The sequence below is a fragment of the Ambystoma mexicanum genome, chromosome 4q, assembly GCF_040938575.1.
Source record: "Ambystoma mexicanum isolate Mex_15411 chromosome 4q, UKY_AmexF1_1, whole genome shotgun sequence".
Taxonomy (NCBI): Eukaryota; Metazoa; Chordata; class Amphibia; order Caudata; family Ambystomatidae; genus Ambystoma; species Ambystoma mexicanum.
The window spans coordinates 773,078,606-773,101,714 of record NC_090928.1 but is presented as its reverse complement, the minus strand read 5'-3'; the positions used below and the strand labels follow the sequence as shown (position 1 = coordinate 773,101,714).

At 43.4% G+C, this 23,109-nt stretch overlaps 1 protein-coding gene across 1 annotated transcript in view; it reads right to left on the bottom strand.

Moving 5' to 3' along the window:
- The window catches only part of LOC138467292 (ADP-ribose glycohydrolase MACROD2-like), a 1,886,603-nt gene that overhangs the window by 1,734,207 nt on the left and 129,287 nt on the right, over nucleotides 1–23,109 (bottom strand). The gene's annotated exons all lie outside the window — the stretch shown is intronic.

The following is a 23,109-nucleotide window of genomic DNA, read 5'->3' as shown; positions in this document are numbered from 1 at the left end:
ACGTTTCTTAATTCTACATACAGATCTTTGTCAGCTTTGAGGACAAAGAAATGGTCAAGACAAACACACAGCCCGAAATGATGAAAATAAAGTAGGAAAGGAACAAATTGCACCAGGCACACCGTTTTCCCTGTACGCCCAACTGATGCATAGCATTTGCTACAGGAGCAAAGCCTATATCCAATCCTCTCTGTCATGTGCATGTGAGGGGAGATGGGTAGCTCTGGATCCTCCCTAAACACTTTTCTCTCTGAGGAGTAGCAGGTTGTCTTGGGCAATCCAGCAGAGCTGGGGCAGGGTGGGCATAGCTCTTGCTAGGGCACGACAGACCCACAAGGCTTCTACAAAAGGAACCATTTGACCCAGCTTTTGGCAGCACGCATAGTTTGGGATTACCAAGGGGAGGGAGGGCGCATAGCTTCCAAACATACTGTAAAAACCATTGTCTCATTTAATGATGTGTGGAGAAAGCAGGCTATTCACCACATGTATGCTATCAACTTTACCACCTTGGGGCTGGAGGATACCTCCCCCTGCCCAACATGTTGGAACGATGGAAACCCAAGGTGGGCTGCACCAGAAGGGTTGGGCAGGATGTTTCCTTCAGGTTTTTCTTGGGCTAGTGTAGCAGGTGGGTTGAGGCTGCCATAGGTGCTTTGGGGTCTCAGACTACCTAGCTTTAAGCACCCATGCCGACACATAAAAACTGCCAACATCTAAATGCCCTTGGATCCAAGATTCTCTAAACAATGTCTCAAAGTACCTCCACTGGCACCGATCCTTTGAAACCTCCTAGCTCTAACACTTAGGGATACACAGGATCATCTAATCTTCTGCACTGTGATGAGGTAACCTGCAAGTAGACTTGGAGAAGTCGTTCCAGCATTTACAGGATCATATGATCTTATCCGTGGTCAAATGGGAGACTGATTAGAGTCAGGCAGGAGAGAAAAGGGGGGAGATTCATGAAACCACTCCTACACTGTCGTATGGGAGGAAAGGGAGAGAGCCATGGTCTGAAAATACTGCAGACAATTGGGACAACCAATGTCCAAAATGGAAATTCTAAAGAGCAGCAGGGAGGTGCAAAATACCTGGTGTGAGTTTGAAACAGAAAGCTGGCAGGCCAATCAAGCTGAGAAAGAGGTTGAAAGTAGTAAAGCCAGAAGATTGGTGGATGTAGGGTCACCAGAGAAAATAGGCAGAAGAAATTCTAAGTGGAGCCAGTGGAACTAAGGCATGAGGTAGCTGACATGGAGGGTGGATAGACGCTCTGAGAAGAAGCAACACTGAGGGGCAGACACTCCAAGAAATTGAGACCTAGCAACAGTGGAATTGGTCAATTTGCCATTGTAATAGGGCAACAAGATGAAGAGAGTGTATTGCCAACAATGAACAACCTGACCAAGTCGAGAATGTGGAGAAATATGTGACTCAGAACAAGAGCCAAAAGGTTGTCAGTATGGGCAGGAAGTAGGAACAAAGCGAAAGAAAGGAGACCATATCAGAGAAATGTGATTGGTCAGAAATGTGAGCGGACAACTTTGTAAAGAGTTTTCAAAATGTGCCATTTTATTAAATAAAAAGGTTGGATACACGTCTCACTATCCCTACCCTGATGAAGATTTCCCTGTCTAAAATAAACTAAGGGAAACACTCTAACAAAGATATTGGTCCCTCAAACTTATAGATTCAATAAATCAATAAGGAAATGTGTGGCAGTTCAAAGCAACACAAATATTGTAACAGTTGAATTTCTACTATGACCACAATTCCTTTCTTATTATCTGGGTGAATACCCCCTCCACAGGTTCAAGCAGGATTCTGCTCCACAGTTCGAAAGGAAATAAGGAAATCCTGGTTTGTAACGAAGTTCCAACACAGTTCTGTGTAACTTTAACTTGATAACAGAAGGTTCTGGCACTTCAAAAATATACCAAAGAAAATAGAGTCTCAGAGTTATCTTCTTCACATAAGCAACAATAATTATTTTTGTCAGGATTATTTGCCACAACTGAATACTTCTGAAGAAATGTAACTCCTCTACAGCAGGTTTATACAGTTCTTCCTTCAGCACCACAAATAGCAAACATTGTTTTTTGTAGGACAACTTGAAAGCACTTCAACAAGTGCTACCTGGTTTACTCCTATACCAAGCCTAATACTTCAAAGGTTTTCCATCCCGGTATACTCCCCTGCACGAACAGCGTTTCCCAAAACAGAACGTGAACGGCTTTACAATAGTTTCACAATGTTCATTATTTTGCAGCATTCAACTTTTTTGCAGCTCTTCACGGAAAACAAGATTCACATTGGTGTTCTTTAATACTTCTCAGTAAAGTATGCTCCTTTCTTTCTGAATAACCTTATTTCAGAAGAGCAGCCTTTTTGTCATGTCTCACCAAAGGCGCTGGTCTATTTGGCACCGTTGGAGCAGACTTTGCATTCATCATACTGTTTCCTCCAGGATGGCTGCCTGAAGTGCCTGCAGCGTTCCAGCCATGCGGTTGAAGGAGGAACAGTTGGCCCCACCCCCGTTGCCATGGACTGCATATCTAGCTACACGATCCGCACCTAGGCGCGTTGCTACACTTCTACTAACAACGCTTTGCGAGTACGCTTCTAGGGCAACCTTCTATTCTTTGTATGTATGAGTACGCTGTGAGATCTTTGTCAACTTCTGTTTCTATTTTGACAGATTCCTCGAGTACTGTTTACTACAAACCTGAACGCTTTACCAAGTAAACCTTTTTTCCTAGGGTTGCTAGAGACGTTGTCTTCTCGGTATGTTGGTAGGATTCCATCTTGATTTTACATGTTTTGAGACCTATTTACCGAATCTGATAATCCTTTATTCTGTTTGATACCCATTGTTTAGAATTGCTATGGCACCTTTCCATGCCTTCTGTACTCTCAGGAGAGAGTGTGTGTGTGTCAATTCAATCCGTCTACAAACACAAACTTCCATACAAGTTACAGACAAGTTGGTCGTCAGTTTCTTAAATCTTCTGACAGCAACAAGTGTCATTTCTTTCTAGTTCCCTGTGAATCATTATAAATGCCTTCAGTTAAATCACTATCTGTATGTAGAATCCACTTCTGACACAAGAGACGATTACGGAGCACAATCCCATTAACCAAGTTTATGCTATTGAGAACTCTATATTCTTTTCACCCATTCCTTAAGTGAAAAACCTTGTAGAATCTGTATACTAATCTGCTCTATCTCCTTTTCCTCTGGCATGCTAGAACTTCACTACTAAATGAGACATGCTTGAACTGAGAACATCACGTCTGGCTGCCACAACATTCTGGTCCAGAAGCAAGCAGGGTTCTCTTCCCCTGAGGGTTTCCCTGGAATTCACATTCCTCTCTGGCTAACAAGCTACGGAGAGGAAAGGGTTTGACAGGAGACCTTTCAATTACAGTTAAACTGCGAGTTTGGATAGAGGTTGGTGAGCTGTGTACAATACAAAGTGAAATTTGTGGTACTGGTGCACATTATAGAGATTGTTTAAATGTAGATTCATCACACTTTTTGCCACTTTCATTTCCGAACTGCACAAGTAACCAAATACCGATAAGGATAGAGTCTTATTGTACTTCTCTCTTCACTTTGGCAATGTGTGTTTATATCAGCTGTTGTTATGTGTTTCACAGAGTATAAACAGCAAGTTTAACAATCCTTGAGCCTTCCATTACTCCCCTTTCGTCTTTGGCAATATCTGTTGGACTGGGATTGCTTTGTTTTTGGTTTCTGTTGGCTTGGGCAATGGTTGTATGCATTAGCTTTTAACAATCTTGCCCCAGTGGATTGTTGAACTCTTTATAAACTCACATGCTTAGCTGTAGAGTCATTTGGTTTTAACAAATACGAGTTTCGCAGCTTACTGAGAGTTCAGTATTCAAAATTACTATTAACAACTTTTCCACTCATATGCGAGTGAAAGTGCCTGCCTCGAACACACGAGCAGTCTCAGAGCACTCCGGGGTCACTTTCCATTTGTGGCCTCACCGGGTAAACTGCATCCCTCTGATCCTCTCGGCTTTCTCAGGTCATCTGCAAAAGTTACTCCTCGCAACCCTAGCAAACAGCTTCTTCTGGTCTTCCTTCATACGTGCCACTCGTTACCAGAGCTCCCTTTACTCCTGATGTTCTGCGGCATGCCAGCCACTGGAGACAACCTCTCGAGAGGGAAAGCTTCCCTCGATTTTGCTTCCCGCTGCACAGATGCTGCACACGTCTTCAAAGAGCAAGCATCCCTCTTGCACACTTCCCGCTGCATGAACTGTGAAATTGGAACAACTGGAGGCATAGACCCTTTCTGGACCAGCCACAGTCTTTGGCTTCACAGTGGCCCCGGCGTCTTCTCTCTCCTCCAGTCCTGTCCTCGGCTGCATACACAGTCTGCACAGCTCTTCCTGCTCACTCTGCTCTCCTCCTCCTAATGCCTGCACCTGACGGGGCCTTTTAAGCTTCCTAGTCTCCCTCAAGTGTGTGTCATTAACATTAATTAGCTGACCCCTCCTGCAGCACTGATACTCTTCAGCCCTCTTCACACTACTTACGGAATTATATGACTTGAAGTCCTGAAAGACAAAATAAGTTCCCCTCACTTTTTGTTCGGTCTTAAACCTATTTTGTACCCTATACTTTCCTTTAAAGAATTATCATGAGGATCAGTCATCATACTTAATTGGTAAGAGGAATAAAGTTTCTGGTAGTTTAAACCATTATTATCCACAGACTTCCTTTCATTGTCTCTTTGGGAGTTAGGGGACCTTTTAACTTTATAATTCTCCCTGGTTTAAGAAGGGTTTCAGATTGGTTTCACCATATTAAGATGTTTGCAGAACAGACAGATTGTTATAACAACAAGCCATTACATACCTTGGCATTTGTGAAATATCCTTCCTAGTTGAAGACAAATACTGCATCTCACCCCACAGAATCCTCTCATTTCCCTGTGCCTTTTCTCCTCCCAGGTGATCCTGCCGCAGAACACCACCCCCAAGGTCAGGATCAGGAAGCATCTGCCTTTCCCTGGCCACCTGGGAGGAGACTTTAGGCAAGGTTTTATTTAGGAGTCCACCGGATTCATCGCAGAGAGCTATAGGAAAAATGTTGTATGGTAGTGGTTGAGTTAATACTAATGCAGTTGAGTATACCTCTGGAGAAGTTACTGAAGAACATGTGTGTCCAAGGTGAAATTGTTATAAGTTTGAATGCCCTGTTCAAACAGACATGATTGAGTACACCACTGGACATTAGGAGAACATTTCTGGCCACATATAATTCACCAGAAGAGGTGATCATCCGATTAAATGGTGAAAACGTATAGCATTCAATTCCACTAGAAAAATACATCTTCCATCTTCCTTTGTCATACTTTTTTACCCAGTCTTTAAGTCCAAGACAAATCTTATCAAAGGAATGCTCCAAAAGAGGTATTACGTATGTGGTATTACTTATGTAGATGTATGTGGATGGAACGGGTGACGTATGTGGATGGAACGGGGGGCGTATGTGGATGGAACAAATGACGTATATGGATGAAACGGATGACGTATGTGGATGGAACGTGTGAAAGATATGGATGGAACGAATGAAGTATGTAGATGGTACGGGTGAAATATGTAGATGGTACGGGTGAAATATGTGGAAGAAGTGCATAAAACAACTTAGAATACACAGAACGGATCAGAGTAAAAAGAACAGATTCGAATGCATGAAACGGATTGGAGTGCGTGGAACGGATTGGAGTGCATGGAGGGATTGGAACGTGTGGAACGGATTGGAGTGCGCAGAGCAGATTGGAGTGCGCGGGGCTGACTGAGTGCATGGAGCAGACTGAGTGTGCGGAGTGGACTGAGTGCGTGGAGCGGACCGGAATGTGTGGAGCGGACTGAGTGTGTGGGGCGGACTGGAATGCGTGGGGCAGACTGGAATGCATAGAACTGCGTGATTTACATGGAATGTTTTGAAGTGCATGGAACGTTTGAAAGAGTGTGTAACCCAACATATCACATCACCATGCTTACTCTCTTCTTTACGCCACCACTCAACTAGAACACAGAGATACTATGACACCATTTGGTATAACTGTTCTCATACTAACATCCGCCGCATACTCCCCATCACTCTAAGTAAACACTGCTGGTTACACACACACCAGCCAGGCATTCTCCTCAGGCCTAACGCAGCCACATTCGGACTGGATAAATCCTGCCAGAATGAACACATACTCCTGATCTCTCAACCACCACACCTACTGCTAAGAAGCAGCTATTACACGAATACCACACCAGCTGCGCACATATCCGGTGCTCACACGCACCTTTGACTCTCTCTACTCTCTACTGACATGAACTCTGGTTCCCAAGGGCGTTCAACCAACAAGCGCCTTCAGACCATACCAATGGTACATAAGGCGCTATATAAATGCAAAGTAACATAACATAACTTAGTTCAAGGTCTGCTGTTACAAACCTGATCCTCTTGCACGCCCTAACTATAGATGAGGATCATGAACTTCTCCATCTGACTGAAACTTGGTTTGATGGAGAAGATTTTTAGTTTCACTAGAGGAATTAGTAAGGTATTCCTTTGCCAATTCTAAGCCCCCAAAGCTCTGTCATGCACAATCCTTTTATTAAAAGTCTAACCAATCAGATCTCCCAACGATCCTCAGTTCATTAGAAACATAAATGGTCCTTAGGTCCTTAGCAACATGGGTTTTAAGGTATATAAATATTTTTGAGATTCTATCGATACCATAGCACGTCTAAGACAGATGAGACATAAACCTAAACATCATCGGTAAAATAGTTTTTCACGAGTCATAGCCACACTTTGAGGCCTGTTAGGAACTTGGAACATGCGTGGCATTGCTCTTATGATGCAGCCATCACAAACAATCTTAAGCATCAGCTAGGAATGTACAAAATAAAATTACTCAGAGAAAAATAATATTTTTAACAAGAGTGGAATGGACTGGGCTCATCCTCTAATCTATCCAAAGATCTACTTTGAATGCTCAGAAAACTTTCAGCTCCAAGTTCATTGCATCCAGTCACAGAGACTCTTTCTTTAATGAGTGAAAGGCTAAAATATGAACTGATTAGTCTAGGGAACACACCAATAAAGAATTATTATTGTGTGCCAGAGCCCTTTTGGACTTTTCAGAAATTGATCTCTGCTGAGCTGGATAAACTACTAAAATCTTCTAAATGCTCTTCCTTTGGACTCATTACTTCCCACATATTTTAAATCTATTACCCAGTTAGATGTTTATAAGGCATTCTTTGTCTGTTGAGTTCCTCCTTAGAACTAGGACTAGGACTGGATGCAATGTTGTGGAAATAAGCCATTATTAAACCCCTACTAAAAAGGCAAGTCTAAGACTCCCTTGACCCAAGTAATGTTATGCTTATTTCACAACCCATTTTTTTCAGTAAGCAACATGAATGGGTGGTTTTATCCCAACTTCAGAATTTCACTGACAGCACTGTCCTAGTCGATGAGCTCAAAAGAGCTTTAGCCCAAGCTTCAGCAGCAAACCTGTGACAACAACCATGTATGACCAGCGTCCAAAGGTGATGTAAAGGTGCAACAACCACCATCTGCTACAAAAACAGCTGAGCCAGATAGGCAAGGGGTACTGCCCTTGCCTGAGTTAACTCTTCTTTGGCTGAAAGATTCCATGCTGTTGCGATTTCCCCCTCTACCAGGCTACTAATATGTGGTGCACTTCAGGGGTTGGCACTGTCACCGTTCAATGTATCTATTCAGCCCCTGGCCAAATGAATCAGAACCGGCAGCTTTCAGTTCTTGAACTACACAGACGATATATGAATTTTTGTTAAATGTACTGGTGAATGAGATCTTACGTCCACAAACGGAAGAGAATAACTATCAAAACTTGGATGTTCAATAACTGTCTGAAAATAAATCCATGGAAACAGAAGTACTACTTAATCATTCATACTAAATTTCTGGAACTCAAAGTTTTGGCCAAACAATTTGGGCCTTGCCAGGATGCATCTCCCACAGTGCATATCCTGGGAATACCTATGGGCTCCAGCACCTCAGGTTAACTGGTGTGGTGTGCGCACACGTTTTTCAGCCAAGATACTTAGGCACTTACTTCATTAATCTTCATCTCCCATAAGGTTCTGCCATTATTAATTGTGATGAATACGGTGGAGTCATCAAGAATTCCCCAACGGTACCCCCTCCCACATGGCCTGGGGACGGGAGCCGATACCTCATCCTGACCCTGGCTCGGATATATGAGGGAGGATCATATGGGAAAGGACAACTACTGGGGAGACATTTGACTTCATTGGAGAAGATGAAGTATTTCCCCTGTCCCCATAAAGAAGACCAGCTCACACCAAAGACCTTGATGGCCTATTGTTAGCTAACAGTTCCCCCTTGCAGAGAAAGTGAAGAAACCTCTTCCCTAAACTTCTTTGGCCAGAAATCCACCTTTGACTCAAACACCCACAACCCACTGTCAAGGGTTTTGACCCATGTTGAATCAATAGACTGGGTAGATGTGAGGATGAGCTGTCGCCGCCCATTATTCTATCCCAGAACAAACTAAATCAATAGACTGGGTGGATGTGGGGATGAGCTATCGCCGCCCACATTCACGCCAGAATAGGAGAACTGCGCAGTTGGCACGAGACCACTCCAAAGATACAACCTTCTTGTGGGGGGTTCCACATCACCACTCTACTGTAAGGATGCCATCAAAACAATGTTAAGCAAGGGACCTATACTATCAAGCAAAAGACCACTCTATTGAAATGCAGCAAATCAAGACAACTGAAAAATGGATGCAGTACCGACAAATTCCCCAAGGTGGCGCTAGCGGTCTAAACTCTGACAGGGAAACTGTATTTAGGAGTTGCAAGAGGGGCAGGGACTTCAAAGCTTGTTGGTTAATTGAAAATCTAGCCACCTGCTGTTAACAGAGGCCAAGAGGCTGGGAAACCTTAACACCTCAGAGATTCCCACACTAGGAGGCAGGATATCACATGACCCTGTTGATTGATTGAGGAGAGACTTCCAGGCAGCCTGCTGGAGCCCACACAAAAGGCTCTTTCTGTTGAATGGGGTATGTTAATTTTGAGTGTTTCCTGTCAACAGCCCTCTGCCAGCAAGGAGAGACATGTGATCACTGACCCACCCAGACTTCTGGAGGCGGACCCAAACACTTGGGGAGTTGAATTGCAACAAATATATATTTTATAGAAATAGTGATAACTCATTGTAACCAAATGACAGGAATGTACAACTTTGAGAGTCTTAGTTTGAAAAATGCCCTCACGATTTGAGTCCAAACTACAATTTGTACTATGTTCTGGGGCAAAACCCCGCTAATTATGAATATTGTGGACAATGTATTTCAGCTAGAGACATGGAAAGTTACTGGGATATATGTGGAAGGGAAATGTACCTTTGTATAATTTTTGATGAAAAACCAATGTTGCAAAACCCACTAAAATCGAAAATAAGTTGCCATTTTTGAATGCAAGCTCCTAGAAACGCCAGAGTCGGGACAGGGATTATCTTTAGTAATATATGATGTGTGTATGTGATGTCAAACAACTGTGTACCTGGGAAATATGTATTTGGATCAGGAATATATTTGTGTGCACATTGACCAGGGGAGTGTCATTTCTGCAGGTCATAAAAATGACATCACTTTGACACACTATCCCTTCCCAAATCACGGACCAAAGAATCTATTGACCTATCAAATCAAGAGAGGGACAGGCTTAGGGATGCTAGCCTCTCCAGCCACTTTTTAAAACACATAAAAAGAGACTGCTGGGACAGGTAGAGACATTCAATTCCATTTTCTGCGGGACGCTCTGCTGGGAGACTCCAGACTTCACATCCATCAATCTTCAGAGACCAGAAATGTACTTCAGAACTTAAAGCAAGGGCCTAAACCCACAAACTGAGAACTCTTCTCATCAGGCCTCAGCATCCTTAAAATCATCTGCAAACTATTCCACAGCCGGGCGAGCTGTCTGAATTCTGTGCCAAGAACTTTTGCCAGTACCCAGAAAGCAGTGTTACATCCAGAATCCACTTGATGCGGACCGGAAGCAGACCAGAGATCCAGAGAACCACAGGCCACTGTATCCAGAGAGCTGACCCAGATCGCTGTGAAGTGCCGAGACCAGAACCGGAGTCCATTCCAAAACCTGACCAGATCCGTGGCAAGGCCCATTCCTGCCCAAAATATATTGTGAGTACCGCCAGAACTGTGCAGAACCCAATCTCTTAGTTAAAATAATCTAATCCAAACTATTTTAACCTAATTAGAACAGCCTCCTAGAAATCGTGTCATCTGTCATATTTAAAGCTGCACAACTGTCACCTGTTAATTTTGCAGCTGCAAGCTGTCACCTGTCATTTTGAGTTTTACTTTAAATCCAAAAAATCTACCTTTATTAAATCATCCGTATCTCCGGAACCGTTTGTGCTAGGAATGAGATTTAACTTTCATCTGAAAGCTTAGAATCTAGACTTTCCAATGAACCTGGAACCGACTTCCTACTCCCTATTCTTTTTCCGTAATCGCGAGACACGCACTCGCGAAATTTACCGCGATTTGCGATTTGGCCCGATTTCTTCATCTGTAGAAATCAGCAGCTTTTTGCTTCTCTTTGCTAAAATTCGTTTGCAATCTGCTAATCATTCATAGAGTATTGTTAAAGTGAGCCTGAACTAATATAAAGTAGCCATCACCTACCCTGAACCTCTAGAGGGAATTAAAAGCAATTTTAGCACCTTTTCACTTCCTTGCAAACCACATTAAAGTAATTTGCCTGTGTTTAAAACTCATCCCTGTTTTCCCTAAGCTTTCTGGGAGAACTGGAACTGTGTATTGCATTATAAAGTGTGATTTGTTGGGATTCTTGAAGACTGTGTGCTCTCCTTCCATTTCTTGTATTGCATAAGGGGGGAGTGAATTGTCAAAAGAAAAAGTGATCATATTACCTTTTGCTAAAATCATAACAAGTTATTTCTGTACTGCATTTTATTCCACCTTGCGTTTCCTTGAACCATATAAAGCATTCTTTCACACCTTATTCTTTTGTTCCTATTCATAAGTTACCTCTTGCTGACTACTGCGCATATTCACAAGTGTAATATCCAATATCAATGTATTTATAGAAGTGTGATATATATATATATATATATTGTTTACATTTTCAAATAAACCTTTTAATTTGCAAAACAAACCTACTTCTTGGCTCAGTGGGGTCAGGGGGATTCTAAGAGGGGGGTGTTATACAAGGGTTGTCATCCAGAGTACTGAACTGGATATAAAAATACATCAATAAGGGTTTTCCTCAGCATCCCAGACTAGGCATTGACTTAGCTGTAGTGTTGATTGAATATCGCTTACAGAAGTGGGGGCTCGGAGCCGGGATATTCTGGGTTAGATCTACCACTTGTGCAGATTAATACAGTGTGCCAACTGACCAGATACACATATCCGGTTAGATCACCACGCTGTTTTACACTGTGAAAGCATCCCTCAAAGGAACGCTCTAAGGAAACAGTCTGTTTTGCAAAATAAAATACAAACTTCTGTAAGTCAGGAAGGAACTCAAATTCCAGAATGACGACCTTGGTAGATATGAAAATAGCCAGAGAACACTTCTTACATAAGCTATTTGTGAGAGGTGAGTGGACTCATCAGGACCAAATGGTCTGGTTGCAGACAATCGCGCAACAGGTCACTGAAACAGGGTCAGATATATGGAGAGATCAGGGTCCATTACAAATAGGCAACAGATGGCGTTAGAAAAGGCCCAATCTGACCTGCTCTCTTCTGAGCAGAGGCTGCAGAGGAGCCAGGAGTCAGAAAATGATAGTAGGCATCATTAAAATAAAAGAGGACATGGATATACTGCAACAGGAAAAGACAGACCAGGATACCAGAATTCTGGCTTTGCAGAAGGAGCACCAAGACAGTTTGGACTCCTTACTGCAGATCCAGAAAAAGCTAGAGCAACAGATCAATTTCAACAGGGCATGCACAGAGCAGGTAGCCACCCTGCAAATCCAACTAGACAGAGAGAAAGAGGAAAGCAATACATTGATTTTGAAAGACCTGGATACCCAGGCAGAGCTTGATGAAGAACACCAGAAAGCTGGTGCCTTCCAAAGGCAAAGGGACGACCTGGCGGCACAGATGCAGGCTCTTAGTCGGGAAAGGGATACCTTAGGCCAGGAAGTCTGCCACTTAAAAAGGAAAATGGAAGAAAATCACCTGGCCCTCCAGGGATTGGGTGACCTCCAAAAAGAACACCAGAACTTGTTAGAGCACACCAGGAGGGTGGAGGATGCTCTGGCAAGAAAGGAGCAGGCCAATAGGGACACAGCTCAGGAGGTAACCCTCCTGCAGCAAAGACTGGCCCAGTACTCCAGGACCAATCAGGAGGCACAGAGAGAGAATGAGGCTCTCTGCCAGCACAATGATAGGCTCCAGCAACAGGTAGCGATGCAGGAGAGACTGATAGAGTCTATTAAGGCCTTAACTGAGGAACTGAAAGCTCAGGCTCTTGCTTTGCAACAGGAAGCAGGGGCGGATAGAGATGAGGTTCGCTGGGAAAGAGAAACTCCTGAGCATAACCTCAGGAGCCCTAGTACCAGAGGCCTTCATCTCTCCCAGTCCCTGGACTCTGCCACCCCCATGTCCCCTCGCGCACATGAGCCCAGGGCCACGGGGATGGCAGATTATTATCCAGCCAAAAGTATGGGGCTCATAGGCCAGTACCACCCAGGAATGGAGGGGCGGGCATCCGGGTATGGGCACCCAAGCACAGTGCAATTTAGTGGGGAACCCCAGGAGAGTAGGCCCATTAAGGGCATCCTGAAAACCTCTGCCCAGTTAGGTCAGTGGGGGGATACCCATCAAATCCTGGCAGCAAGGAGGGATCTGAAGACTCCTCTGAGCGTTACAGGACACAGGAGACCAGGTCCCCACATTCTGCCAGCCATTCCCAGGCTCACAGAATCCGGGAAAACCTGGAAGATCAGACGGGCACCTCTGGGAGCAGTGCTTCGGAGTCAGAGGATGAATGGACCAGGGTGACCCGAACCAAAAAGGCCAATAAGGCAAAAAGGGTCTTGCTTAAGGACCCATTGAAACAAATAAAGGCAATAAGGAGTGTCATCACGCCTTATCATAAGAACGCCAAGTATTCTGTTTGGGAACACTTGGAGCTCTATGAGCAAATGATGGAGACTTTCCATTTGAAGGACAGCAGTAGCTGCATCCAGTACGTCAAATGGACCTTCTCACCAGAAAACTCTAGTTTCTTTGCAGGGCTGGAGGATCAAAACCATTCAAGGTGGTCCACATACAGGGCGGCCATCTTGAAACATTTTTCTGTGCACCGAAATCCTCAAGAGGCTCGCAAGGCAGCCTACAATTTGCAGTGTGGGGAGGATCAAGCCCACAAGAGTTTGTGCAAGAATTAAAGCGTGCTTTTGCGCAGACCACCAGAAGGGTGCGCACGGATAGCAGAGAATTTATCAATATGTTTTTCCATGCCTTACCCAAATACATAATGACCCGGCTCGTGAGAGATTTTCATGAGAAAAGATCTTTAGACTGGGTCATTGAACAGGCTACCCGGATCTATGAGGTGCAGAAGCCCATCGAAAATAAAAATAATGCGCCGAAAAACCCCAAAACCAACAGCACCCCTGCTGCTGCCAAGGTGGCGGAAGGTAAAGGTTGCCCCCGTTTTAGATTTGGAGATGGGGGGGCCTAAAAACCTGCCTGCACCAAATAATTCACAGCCCAGAAGGCCCTCGGGCCAGTCACAGACAGGGAGTCGAGGAGGTAGTCCCACAAATGGGGTCCCCCGCTCCCCTGACTATGTAAATCCCCGCTACAAGGGAAACCGACCAATCCTGGGTTATGTGTGGACTCCTCCAGCCCAAGGGGGGATCCAGCCAAGCACCTGACCCGGGGAACTTCCCTCCTAACTTCCCCCAGGAGGGCAGAAATTCACCAAATCCTGGGCAGAACTTTTTCCCCAGGTATCCACCCAATTTCCAGCCCCAAAATCATCCATCCTTCTTTCCCCAATTCCCTGAGCCCAGACAACCTAATCCGGGAGAGGGGAGGCCAAGGGTGGAGGGGTACCAAAATCTTCCCAACCAAGGGTACTACCAGAGAAGGGATAGCTACCCTTCCCGGGATCAGCCCAGGGGAGAAAATAGAGCCCCGGATCAGCCTGAGCGGGTTTCACAACTTGAGCGCCAGGTCCAAAATATGGCACGGGATCTGGGTCACATACTGAGGGCTCAACAGAACCCTCAGATGAGCATGTCACCACAGAATGCCCCACCGTGGGGTCAGGGGGATTCTAAGAGGGGGGTGTTATACAAGGGTTGTCATCCAGAGTACTGAACTGGATATAAAAATACATCAATAAGGGTTTTCCTCAGCATCCCAGACTAGGCATTGACTTAGCTGTAGTGTTGATTGAATATCACTTACATCACATATGGCACACTTTGTTTCAGGTATACCCTCATCTAAAATCCCTAAGAAAAAACATTTAAGAGACAACACATACACAACATCTTTTTCAAATGTACCTTTATGTGAGAACCCTGAGAAAAACAACTTAAGAGTTAATACATGCACAACACCTTTTTCTAATACACCCTTATATAAAATCCTGATGGAAAACCAGATGAGAGTTGAGAATACAATATCATCTATGGACTCCAACTCCCATAATCACTCAGGTACTGAGACAAAGAGGAGCAAGGAGTTTGTCCAAAGGAACAGGAGCTCGAAGTATCATACACAGACTAATTGTTTTGCCATACCTTCAGTGCGATGGACATTTAAAGATGGAAAACGCTCTATGGTAGTGAGCTGTGCAGAAGAGAATGTTAAGCCCCAGGTCGGGACTCGTGAACACAGAGAAGGCTGCTGGAACGGAGGAAGAACAGGTGCGTGCGAGCTAAGAGGGTCATGGAGATAGGGGAGCCATGCTGGAGCTCCTGGAGGTCAGGCCGCTCGCTGAAGCAGCACTCATCATTCCCAAACAAAAAGGGAAGCCGGCAAGTCACTGCAGAGCCGTGCTGGGAGAAGGTCCGCACACCTCCCAATGGAAAGCGAATGAAGGAGCCATCCCATAATGGCGCGAAGAGCATGAGATATGCAGGAAAAACCTGGTGAGTCTGCCCAAAGCAGAAGGAGGCCCTGGGGCATTCCGACAAGCGCAACAACACAGATTGTTTGAATGGTACAAAATTGCTAATGTGGGCAAATCCCAAAGATTACAAAGTCAATACCCAGTACGAAGAATTTTAGAATGCAGACAAGACAAAGTAAGATTATTATATGAATGCAGCTAAGACAAAGTAAGAAGAATGTTTGGATGCTGTCAAGACCGAGTCCAAAGGCAAACCCCAACCCAATACAGATGCTTGAGATGCTAACGTGGGGGAGAGGTTTGAACAAGCATTGCCAAAGGTAGATAAACCAAGCACCTCACAGTATATGCTATTTTGATATAACTAAAGAACTGAGAAATACAAAAAAAGCCCTGGCAGGAGAGTATACCAGCCAATTGAGATTGAACCAAGCTTTCTGGCAGGAGAGCATACCAGATGATCTGCTAACCTACAAAAGAAGCCCTGGCAGTCGAGTATACCAGGCAATTGGGATTGAACCAAGATTCCTGGCTGAGCAGTATACCAGGGAATCCACAATGCTACAAGAGGTTTCACAAAAAGACTTATACAGAACTTTATTTCTTTAAGATGACATTTGGGAGCTCCAAAGAAGGTTCAAAGGAACTGTTCTGCTTAAACAAGCCCTTTGTGAGTCTAAATCAGGTCTAAAGAAAATGTTGCTTAAAGGAACACTTTTGCAATCCTATTTGAAGAATCAGGGGCAAGGGAAACATCCTCTGGGTCCAATGCTATTAGGCTAGGGAAGGATAGGTGTTTATCTCACCCTCTAAGGGCCTTTTACCTTGGAGAACATTTTCAAAGGAGTTATTACTTTTGGTTTTTGAACACGTTTGCCATCGTCAAGACAAATACACTTCCTTGCACCCTTTGATATTTTAATTATAGTGTGAGGGACAGCATAGGGCATTTTGGACACAAGGACAGATAATTAGTTTTGGACTTCCAGACAGAGACAGATCCTTAGTTTTGCTTTCTAGGTAGGGCTAGAAAGGCATTTCCCCAACCTCTCTTCATTTAATAAATGTCTTTGTTTAAAAACATGAACACCTTGCTGACCCCTCGTATAATGCATTAAGTTCCTCGACAGTGGACTTTGGAAACAGTATATATTTGGAGTTACTAGCTGAATTGGTGTTGCCTCTCCAACAAATGCAGAATCTGACAGTTCCCCAGCCTTGGCCACTTTGCTTTGAGTGCCTAAGCACAGCATTTTTAAATAACTGTGCCTGATACCTGGGGCACTCTTCATTACTAAGCCTACCACGATGCTTTAAGGGCACATGGCCTTAACACCAGTTGGGCAGTAGCCCTTAAATGCAGCGGTAAGGCTATTACCGCCGCATTTAAGGATCTACCCAATCACGAATCTGCCAGCATTTACCCCCAGCTGCAAGCTGGGGGTAAATGTGCCAACTTAATGCCCATTTTCGGGCGCAGTTAGTGCAGCGCTATTAGCGTGTGCTCATTGCATCGAAAATGCCTCATGGGGTACAATGGACCCAATGGGGAATACCCATTACCGCCCAACCCTTGATCGGGCGCTAATAGGTCCGGGTGGCGGTAACGCTATTAGCCCAGGCGGTATCCCAATGGTAATACCACCAGGATACCGCCCAACTCGTGGTGAGGCCCACAGAATGCTGAGGCTACCTCCATATAAAAGAGAGGGAGTTGGTGGTGGTAGGTTTAATTTTTAGCTTCCAATATTGAGAACTGTTTTTCACCACCCACGCACAGTGCTCCAGATAAGATTTTGAAGTATTTTACTCACTTTATTTTAATGTTGGGAGTAAAATGGTTTTTAGGGAGTACAATGTAAATCTGTAAATCTTAATAAGGGCACGGTTACCGCCAAACTCGTAATGAGGCCCAATGTCTCAGGAATACCGTGAACTGATATTGCAAGGGGAGCGGTACTGTCCATGCATCTTATTGTATTTCATCTTGAATTTTATAGCTTTATATTGCGGCCAGACCATATTGCGTCATCTTCAGTTTGCTTAGGGGGATGAGGGTTTACTGTTAAGTGGGGCAGCATAGACACCAAGAAAGAGGCAATTTAGACAAGATGCAAGAAAGATGTTTGAAAACCTGAACCATCTGGTAAGAATAAAACAACACATGAAGGAACACATACTATTCCCCAACCCTGCTACACCAGCAGGCACATTGCATGTTGAATTTAGTGAGTAATAAGGGCACGAGCTGGGGATTTAGTGGGAATCCATGTGCACATTGAAAGCTTTGCTTTTCACCACTCTCAGAACGTTTTTGGGATCCCCAGATGGGAACCATTATTGAGAAGCACAGGAATAAAGAGAAAGCGAGAAAGATCACCGTGGAACAGAACGAGCTGCAACAAAGAGCCGTGGGCTTCTGTTTCTGCAAAAGCAAATAGATTTCATAGTTCAATATTACAAATAGTATTTGCTGCAGGCCATGTAGCGGAATAACTGGAAATTCCTTTTGACTAAAATATTGGCTAATTTAATAAAACTGTCACGGTGAACTTCTACATAATTCATTTGCAGGAAAGACAGAACGACTTCTCCCCACAGGAGGATTTCAAACTATTGGTAATGCGTTCTCTTCCGAGGAACTGTGAAAATAATATACTCCTGTCGTATTTGATTTCCTTTGCTGTTCAATTAGGAGCCACCTAACATTCAAACCAAATTCTTAAGTGGACATGCCATTAAAGCTTTGAATGGCCCATCAGAAAATCAGAAAATTGCATTTTCCACACTGACATTTGGAAAACAAAATCATTCTTAAATAAATTCTTTGAACATCGATGTTTCCAACTACTCACTTTGAGCTAAAAAAATAAAAATAAAATAAAAATAAATTTTATATATATATATATATTCAGTGAAAAACTTTGTTAAAGGGACGTTATGGTCAAGTTTCAGTAATAAAAGCCTATGAAATTCAATGAAAACATTTGTTAAAGAGACGTAATAGTTAGGTTGCATTAATAAAAACCTATGAAAGGCTGTTGCAATAGCCCAGCCTACACAGTACCAGGGCTCTACATACGTTGAGCTTGAGGGGGAAGGTAAGGAAGGGTACAATGCCTGTAAGGATGTTAAGCTCCATCCATGGTCTTTGTTTACAAGCTGCAAAATGTAAGGAGTAAAAGAAAGAAAAGATTTAAAGATAACCCCATGGCTTCACAGAATGGTAAGAGTAGATGGCCCAAAGACAGCAGCCAGAGGGTAGTAAAGAACAAGGTAAACATCTCCATCTTACTGGCATTGAGACAGATGTTGTTAGCAGCACACAATGCCTCAATAGCGGTCAGACAATCAGGAATAAAAACGAGGATAACAATTTAGTTCAGGGATGTTTAAGGAAAGCTGTGTGTCATTATTACAACACTGCAAATGAGAAAATAAGAAAGACATCAGGTGAGGCAGAGGGAGAAAATAGTTGTGTAATTTCCAGAATGATAGAATACAACCATGGGGTACTCTGCAGGTACACAGTGAGATGCCAGAGTACAAAGGACCAGTTGCAGCTGGGAAGGGCGGTTAGTGAGGAAAACAAATCAGCCAGTTCAGGGCTCAGTCCAAGATGCTAAAGGTATCAAGTAACCGTTTAGTAAGACATCAAGGAGCACTATCCTCAATTGTAGTACAATCATAAATACTATATTCACTATTGAGACACAGATTGTTAGCCGCACACAATGCCGCAAGGGCGGTCAGACAATCATGGATAAAAAACAAGGAGAACAAATCATTTCAGGGAAGTTTAAGGAAAGCTGTGTGTCATTAACATAACACTGGAAATGAGAAAAGAAGAAAGACATCAGGTGAGCCAGAGGAGGAAATAGATATGTAATTGCCACAATGATATGATAAAACCCTAAGGTACTCTGTACTCCACCACCTCATTGTGTACCTGCAAACAGCCCAGTTGCAGCTGGGAAGGGCGGTTAGGGATAAAAACAAATCAGCCAGTTCAGGGCCCAGTCCATGATGCTAAAGGTATAATTTAACAGTTTAATAAGGATACAATGGTTCACTGTATGAACGAGACATCAAGGAGCACTATCCACAATTGAAGTACAATCATAAATACTATATGCACTTTAATGATATCATTCCACCACATTAAAAATACTGAATTCTCCCCCTGCATTACCTATAATTACTATATACATATTACTATACTATGTGTTGCCAGTGGCCAGATAATTGACTGTGGACTCGGCAGCATCTGCATACCATTTTTGTTCACCTATAAAAACAGCTCCATTTCATCATCTCTATTCCTCTCCACTACCCTTTCCACGCCCTCTTTCAGCCATCAAATAACCCTAAATGTGTTTTCCAAACTGTTCATTCACAGCGCTGACCGCAAACTACTGGGGTGTCCGCAAACTATTGTGGCACCTGCACACCCTTTTGTCACCTATAGAAACACACCCATATTATCCTTATTCCACCCTCCAACCCTTTCCAGCCCCTCTTTCGACCACCAAATAATCCCAAATGTGTTTTCCATACCTTTTCCCCATTGCCCTATCCGCGGACACCAGCGGCGGTCTGCGGGTCCAAAAGGGTGGCCGTTCCCAAAAAAATATGATTCACCTCACACTTTTCACCATCCAATCAATGGGCACGTTCCGTTGTCCGCAGACATCACGCCAAATTCAGATAGGTCATGGGGAATGTCCACGGACCGAATAGGGAAATTAGTCTGCAGACCAGACTCAGATATCACAAATGTCCACTGACATTGTACGTGCCTACTGTTTGGATAGTGAAAAACGTGAGGTGCATCAACATTTATGAAAATGACGCCATGTTGGAATCGGGAACTACGCCCATAGTCTGCGGACATCACAGTAAAAACATATTAAAAAACACACCATTGCCCTTGTTAAACAAATGAAACTATCTCTGGGGTGGTGAGGGCTGATGAGGATGGGATGGGATATGACCATAAAAAGCCAAATATTGGGTGTTTTTTCTTTTATGAAGTCTGCAAACATCCCAGATGTTCCGGGACATCCATGTATATTTTTACATTACAGGGTCCGTGAAAAGCAGTTTTTGGATGGCTTGTAATTTTGGCCCCACTCAATGAAACTGCATAAAATTTTGAATATAATTTTAGAACTGATCCTGAATGGTTATGCAAAGCTGGGTGCTGGTCTGCCAAGAGAGGGCCAAATTAGAGGGGGGGTCCCAAAATATTTGAAAGGCTTATACATGTGGTCCCGTTAAGGACCTGAAAGCATAGTTTTGCAAATCTGTCTGTGTTTTTTTTGTTGAAAGGTTTCATAATGTAGGTACAAAAAATAGTGATAAACCTTTGTTCACTGAGGTATAGCATGTGGCCATGGGCAGTGGCCAGATTGTGCCAAAGGCCATGACTCAGACAATCTGTCTACTGCCCATGACCACGAGGGACCAGCAATGGAGTTAAAGTGGGCATGTGGTAAAGTATTTCAAAATCTGGATAGGTTTGAATGGCAAAAACTTCTGTTTGTGACTACAGCTCGAAGTGCTGGGCAGGACTGCAACACATGTTTTCTAAAGTGTCAAAACATAAGTACATAGAATTGTGATATAACTTTGGTGTCTGGGCAATGGGCAATGGGCCTGGCCCAGCATGGACAAATGTGTACTCTGATTTGCCTATTGCGGCATGCACTATGGCCGGAGCCCTAGGTATGAATGGGAAAAAATATTCTGCTTGCAGCTACAGCCTGGAGTGCTGGACTGGATAACAACAAACTTGCACGAAGAGCATCAGCAAGGACCTGAACACATTGATAGATTTGATTTTGATTATTTATATAGCGCTCCAAGACAGACCCAACTGTATGCAGGTGCAGATGAACACTACCTCAAAATGCTGAAGAAAACTGAACATTGTGTGGAATCCATGTTAGAGCTGCCTATCCAAACAAATGGGGTTTCAACATCTTTCTAAACTGCCCCAGAGACTGACGGGCTCTGATTTCCAATGAGAGTTGATTCCAAAGTTTAGGTCCAAACACTCCAAATCTCCTATCAACCCTGGAGATCAGTTTGGAGTATGGGACAATCACCAGTAGTTTATCTCCAGAACGTAGGTCTCTAGTCGGGTGTTACAAAAGGACCTTATCACTGAGATAATCTGGGGCTAGCCCATTAATACACTTATACATCAGACAGGCCACTTTCAACTTCTACCAGCAACCAATGAAGGGATCCATGCAGATATATTATCCCTCTTCCCCAGATGTCCAATCAGACTGATTGCCGCTTTCTGGGCCTTCTGAAGTCTAGCTCCTTGCTTTGCTGGAATACCTGCTATCAGACTTTTGCAGTAGTCAAGGTGTGTATTAGTCATTGCCCCCACTACCATTAAATGATCTTCCGCAGCTAGGAAGGATAGGACATTCCTAAGCACCCGCAGAGAGTAATACACTGCCTTGCCCTTGGCCCCACCTGGGCTTCACTGCCCATGTTCTCCTGCCAAACACAGCCTAGATTTTTGATTTTCCTGGCAAACTGCAGTTCCTCGACCAGCATAGAAGGGGGGGAAAGCCTGCCTCTCAGTCATCATTTTCCCTTTAGGACTGTCAAGTTCCTGGGCTGTAGAGGCTTATAATATGTTTCCTGGGTTTTGTATATACATTTTATTTCAGTTTATGCTTTTAAGACTGTTTGGTTAAAAGCCTTAACTAGTTACTTCAGAGTACAGTGAGTTCCCCAAACCAGGATGGAGGAGGGAGTCTGGAGTCCTGATTGGATGGAGTCTTGACAAAGGATTTGCTTGAACATTCTCAACTGCCTTTCATTTAAATCTGGCAAGGAAGCAGATCCTGTTTTGGTGCTCGCTCTGTGTTTTAAGGGCCTGTAGTTTCAGATTGAATAGATTTATTTGAGTCTGGAATTCATGAGGAAGATAAGAAGATAAGAAGATTACAGGAAGAATAAGAATTTGCTTCTGCTATGTGATTTTTCAGATAAGTGAAGGAGTTTACACTAATACGAGAGTTAAATAGTTTTTTAATTAGAACTCATTGTTTTAGATTCTTTTTACGTTAGTTGGGAATCATTTTTGTTGTTCTCATATCTTCCAATCCGTGCAAATTGTTTCTTTAAGACAGTTTGACCTAAGGCTGTTGATCACGTGATCGTCGTGTTGCTAGTTACGTGCGTCTCATATTATCTTTTTGTTTTAGACAGTGCGTCGTCTTGAACATTCTGTGTTGTGCTGAGGTTTCAGCTGAACTTTCAGTTTCCCAATAGTCTCCGAGGTAACTGCGCGACAGAGGTAAGCGTTATTTGATTATTTTTCATTTTTTGAGCTAACGTTTTTATACGCTTTGGATTTGTCTGCGTATTTCAGTTGAGACACTCTTGCTCGGCAGGAGTAGGTTTCGTCTTCTCTCCCGTTTGGAAAGTAAGGAAGTGGAGCTGTTTTTCTCACTTTGGCGCAGTGTTTTCGGAGTTAGTATTGTTTTCTTATTTTCTCACAGCTACTTCTTGCTGAATAGTAAGCTGTAATTCGAGATTTGTCATTTTGTGCAGCATGTTTCACACTTCCTCTGGTCCGTGGGGCGAAGTATTGTAAAGTATTGAAGTCAATTGTTGAATTCACTTGGGGAATTCACATTCTTTTCTTTTTGTTACAATATTTCAATATATTTGGTTTCTACAAATAAATAGATTTTAAAAGAAAAGAATTAAATAGGAATTAGGCAACATAACAGGAGATTACAGAACTCAGCCAGTCAACAGCAAAAGACGTTACTAGAATTCTCCTGACAGTTTCATTTCTAAAAATTAGTACTAGGTAAGGAGGATTCAACACTGAAGGCAGTTCTGCTAATTGGTACA